Source organism: Aotus nancymaae, unplaced genomic scaffold (genome assembly GCF_030222135.1).
Source record: "Aotus nancymaae isolate 86718 unplaced genomic scaffold, 86718_ANA_hifiasm-v0.15.2.pri h1tg000058l, whole genome shotgun sequence".
NCBI classification, from domain to species: domain Eukaryota; kingdom Metazoa; phylum Chordata; class Mammalia; order Primates; family Aotidae; genus Aotus; species Aotus nancymaae.
In genome coordinates this window covers 49,571,388-49,577,387 of record NW_026988472.1, presented here as the reverse complement: position 1 = coordinate 49,577,387, position 6,000 = coordinate 49,571,388, and positions in this window count along the sequence as shown.

Below are 6,000 nucleotides of genomic sequence, written 5' to 3'. Positions count from 1 at the left end.
CCATGTCCCCAGAAACATTTTAAAAAATTAGCTGGCTGTGGTTGCGCATGCCTGTAGTCCCAGCTACTTGGGAGGCTGAGGCAGGAGGATAGCTTGAGCCCAGGAGTTTGAGACTGCAGTTAGCCATGATCACACCACTACACTCCAGCCTGGGTGAAAGAGTAAGATCCTGACTCTTAAAGAAAAAAGTGCTATTAGGATGTAATCATGTCTTGTCACTGGAAAGCCTCAATAGATATCACCTAGAAGGTGAAAGAAGAATTGACTGATGCCATTTTCCACAGCTTCTAAGTCAGCTTCCTTAGAAATTTGGATTCTATGGCGTATCATCAAAGTATCATCTGCAATCCACTGAAGTCAACTGAAGTGCCTCCTGGTGGGAGATCCAGAAATGCAATGCTATTAAAGCAAATTATGTGCAATTTTATAGACTTTCATTTTCTAATGTATGACTAAGGGCTACAACTAGTAATTGACTGAGTTATTAAGAGTTACCAAACTAAAATTCAGTTTTCTACTCAGACTCTGCTGCCAAACAACCCATGGCAATATCACAAGATGCTTGCATCTCATGCCTACAGATACTTGGTATCTCCTAGACTATAGGAAGGATGCTCGTTATCACAGCATCATCAGCATTGTCTTGACTGTGGGATGGTTTTAATTGTTGTTACTCTCAACTTTGATGATTTATATTTTATTACTGGCTTCATCGTTATCAATTTTGTTTACTGAGAGTCATTCAATGGACCTGAGGACAATACAATCAATCATATTTTGGCCTATAATTTTCCAATGATTTGGTTTTAAGTTGTATTTATATACCATGGTTCCAATGGGAATCATTCAAATTCTAATGGCTGTAGCAGACATGCACATAATCCCCCAAAATATTCTATTGTCACCCAGTGATCGGTTTTTAGGGAGAAGGAGTAGGGTTGCCTGTTGGTTTGCTTGCTACTGGAAAGTAAGAGTTGGTAGTAGAGATGAGAGAATGAATGCTGTCTTTTTTTTCTGTCAAAGTAGACCGTAGTAAAACATGCATGCATACATACATACACAACTAAGAATCACTAGGTAGCTAAATTTAAGATTAGATATCAATACTTCTCACTTGCCAGATCCTGAAGAAGTTAGTAAACTTTTCTGAACTTATCTAGGAAATCCAGACATCTACCTGGCCTCCTATAGAGACAAACTTTTTTTGTAAAAAGTAATTTGGTGTTTAACATTGTGTTTAACATTGGGCTTTGGGAGCCCGAGGGTCTCTGTCACAACTGCTCCATTCTGCTGTGGTCATGTAAACGCAGACATGGACAGTACAAAACAAGTGGTGTGACTATGTTCCAATAAAGTTTTATTTACAGAAATAGGTAACAGCCCCACTGTCTGTTAGTTTGCTGAACTCTGCCATACACCATTGTGAAAATAACATGGCAAAATGCTGGTGATGATATTGTTGCTATCATCATTATCATCATCATCATCATCAAAGCGCTCCCATCTGACCTTCCGGATCACAGAGGCAGGAGCAAACACTACTCAGGACATTTTATAACTAAGGAAGGCAAGTTCACAAGAAGCTAAGGCTTTGTCCATGGGGTGGGTGGATGTACTGAGAGAAGCCTTTAGCTTTCCTGACCAATAGGTGTCTCCTATCTGTTAGAGAGCTCGGAAAAACCTCTGCCCATTGTACATTTATTTGTAAGGGATAATTTTCATGTCATTACACTGTCCTCACTACTCTCTGAGAGAAGCTAAACCTTCTCTTTGCTGAGATATAAAAAATGCTATGGGAAAAATAGAAAAGCTTTTATTTATATTATTGTAAGCTTTTAAAAATGATTTTGCCTGAATAGGCTATATTCCTCTTTTCTGTCTGATTATTACCATTTTTATTTCCCAGTTGTAAAAATATATGTTTGCCATTTGTCTGAAGAACAATGCAACTCTCTCCAATCCATCACACAGCTCTGCTCTTAGCAATTCTCACAGCTCATCAGGAAAATGATTGCCTGATTAAACAGGCGTGACTAAGCCACAACATCCTCAGAATGTGCATGGAGCCCTGGGCCCCGAATGCATCTTACTCCAGCAATGCCAAGCATCACCTGATGCACAGTGCAAAGAGCAAGACCAAAGGGGAGTTTTCAAAGGAAGGAAATCATGTATTTTACAACGAGCAGCATTTGTAAAAGCTATTTTCCAAGTAATTATGTGAATTGATTTTGGGAAAGCAATATGATTCTTTCAGCCTGATGATTCGCCGAAATGAAAACCTTCAGAAAGAGAAAAAAATGATCAGGTAATCTTTCTCCTGACCATGATTCATCCTGTGTTATTTCAGGGCTCCATTGAAATGCTTATTGTGCACAAAATGCCCTCTGATAATTTCTTTTAAAACATTCATTGTCAAATGAGCAAAGCAGCAGTCGACAGCTGAGTCTTAAAATCTAGAGTTCAATACTGAGAAGTGGGGTTGAGTTGAATCCTATCTCTGCTACACAGAAAACATCCATACCCCACTCACTGTGACTTCAGATGCAAGCAACTTATAAGACTCAGTTTTTCCATCTGTTAAATGGGAAAAAATAGAAACTGCCTTATGTGGTTAATGTATTGACATGCAGTTGACCCTGAGAGAGGAGAGGGACTGGAGAGTGAGTTAATAATCATGCTTACATGATGAAGCCTCCCTACAACCCCTAAACTAAAGGATTAGGAGAGATTCCGGCCTAGTGAAGACATAGAAGAGCTGGGAGAGCGGCACTCCTGGAGAGAGCACAAAGCTCCACTCCCCTCCCCTACACCTCGCCTTGTGCATCTCTTCTGGCTGTTCATTTGTATCCTTTGTAATATCCTTCATTATAAACCAGTAAACATAAGTAAATGTTTCCCTGAGTGTTGTGAGCCATTATATTAAATTATCAAACATGAGGAGGTGATTGGAGGAACCTCTAATTTACAGCCAGTGGGTCAGAAGCACAGGTGACAACCTGGGGCTTGTAATTGTCATCTGATGTCAGGGAAAGTCTTATGGAACTCAGCCCTTAACCTGTGGGGTCTGTGCCAACTACAGGCAGTTAGTGTTATAATAGAGTAAGTAATAGAACACCCCATCAGTGTCCACCAAGAATTGGAGAATTGGTTGGTGCAGAGGAAAAAAACCCACACATTGGTATCAGAAGTTGTGTGAGTGTCAAGAAAACAGTATTCTTCTTTTATTATCAATTCTCTGAACTGTCCATCCACTTTCTCCTTGAACTCCTGCAATCCGATGTCATCAAAGAATTGTCTTACACTCATTTTGCTCAGAACCACTCATACTTTTTGTCACTAACCAACTTGCCTTGCTATCTTACTGGTTTTGAACTCTGAGCATTTCTTGTCAGCTGAGCCCTGCTGCTATGTCTTAATGTGTCCCCCAAAATAAATAGGCTGGAAACTTAATCCTCAATGCAACAGTGTCAGGGGGAGGGAACTGTCAGAAGGTGTTTAGGTCATGAGGGGCTCCACACTCATGAGTGGATTAATGCTGCTATAAAAAGGGTTTTGGCAAAAGCAATTGCAGCAAAAACAAAAATTGACAAATAGGATCTAATTAAACTAAAGAGCTTGGACATAACAAAAGAAACAATCAACAAAGTAAACAGACAATCTACAGAATGGGAGAAAATATTTGCAAACTATCCATCTGGCAAAAGTCTAATATCCAGAATCTATAAAAAACCTAAACATATTAACAAGCAAAAACCCAACAAGCCCATTAAAAAATGGGCAAAGGACATGAACAGACACTCCAAAAGAAGATATACATGCAGGCAGGCAATAAACATATGAAAAAAATGCTCAACATCACTAATCATTAGAGAAATGCAAACCAAAACCACAATGAGATACCATCTCACACCAGTAGGAACGGCTACTATTAAAAAGTCACATAAAAAAAAAACAGATGCTGGTCAGGTGCAGTGGCTCAAGCCTGTAATCCCAGCACTCCAGGAGGCCAAGGCAGGCGGATCACATGAGCTCATGAGTTCGAGACCAGCCTAGCCAACATGGTGAAACCCCATCTCTACTAAAAACACAAAAATTAGCTGGGTGTGGTGGCACAGGCCTGTAGTACCAGCTACTTGGGAGGCTGAGGCAGGAGAATTACTTGAACCTGGGAGGGAGAGGTTGCAGTGAGCCAAGATCACGCCAGTGCACTCTAGCCTGGGCTACAGAGCAAGACTCTGTCTCAAAAAAATAAATAAATAAAAAGTAAAAATATAGATTCTGGCAAGGTTACAGAGAAAAGGGAATGCTTATATACTGCTGGTGTGAATGTAAATTTGTTCAGCTATTGTGGAAAGCAGTGTGGCAATTTCTCAAAGAACCTAAAACAGAATTACAATTTGACCCAAGAATCCCATTATTGGGCATATTCCCAAAGGAATACAAATCATTCTACCATAAAGACAAATGCATGTGTACGTTCATTGCAGCACTATTCACAATAGCAAAGACATGGAATTAACCTAAATGCCCATCAACAGTAGACTGGATAAAGAAAATATACACCATGGAATACAATAAAATCATAAAAAAAAAATGAGATGATGGCCTTTGCAGCAACATGGTTGGAGCTGGAGGCCATTATTCTAAGTGAACTAATGCAGGAAGAGAAAACTAAACATGGCATGTTCTCACTTATAAGTGGAAGCTAAATGATGAGAACACATGGACACAAAGAAGGGAATAATAGGCACCAGGGTCCGGGCAGAGTGGCTCACGCCTGTAATCCCAACACTTCGGGAGGCCGAGGTCGGCAGATCATCTGAGATCAGGAGTTCAAGACCAGCCTTGCCAACATGGCAAAACCCTGCCTCTACTAAAAATACAAAAATCAGCTGGGCTTGGTGGCGCATGCCTGTAGTACCAGCTACTTGTAGGGCTGAGGCAGGAGAATCGCTTGAACCTGGGAGGCAGAGGTTATCATGAGCCGAGATTGTGCCACTGCACTCCAGCCTGGGTGATAGAGTAAGATCCTGCCTCAGAAAAAAAATAATAATAATAAGTAGACACCAGGGCCTACTTGAGGATGGAAGATGAGAGGAAGGAAAGGATTGAAAAACTACCTACTATGCTTATTACCCAGGTGATGAAGTAACTTTTTACCCTAAACCCCCATGACATACAATTTACCTACATAACAAATTTGCACATGTACCCCTGAACCTAAACTAAAAGTAAAAAAAAAAAAAAAAAAAAGAAATCACGCTTAAAAAAGAGAGCTGCTTTAGGGAGTGGGTTCACTCTTCCACTCTCTGCCATATGAAGACAGACTTCCTCTCTTGCTTTTCCACCTTCCACCATGTGATGACACACTAAGAAGGCCCACACAAGATGCCAGCACCTTGATGTTGGACTTCCCAGCCTCCAGAACTGTAAGAAATACATTTCTCCTCTTTATAAACTACCTAGCCTGTGGTATTTTGCTATAGGAGCACCAAACAGACTAAAACACCTGCCTTAAAAAATATTTGTTATTTATTTATCCATCCTACTCAGGTTTTTTAATAAGGAATTTTTGATATCTAGTGCATTATGTTGCCAAAACTAAAGTAAAATTAAGTCAAATAAGAAATTAAAATATCTCTACTAATGACCCATCTGCTTTCTGATCTTACTTTTACTTCTCCACATTTCCCCAAAACCAGAAAGTCTCCTGACTGGCCCCATGGTCACTCAGGATCATTTTATTCTCAGAATCCAAACTTCTTCCCTGCTTAGAATTTCTGCCTTCTTTCCTTCCACCTAGCCCAGGGTTTCTCACCCTCAGCGCTACTAATATTTTTGCAAGATAATTCTTTGTTGAGTGAGAGGAAGCTGTCCTGTGCATTACAGGAAGTTGAGCAGTATCCCTGGCCTCTACCCACTGGATTCCAGCAGCACCCTTCCTAATTGTAGCAAACATAAATGTCTCCAGGAACTGCCAAGTAGCCCCTGGAGGATTAA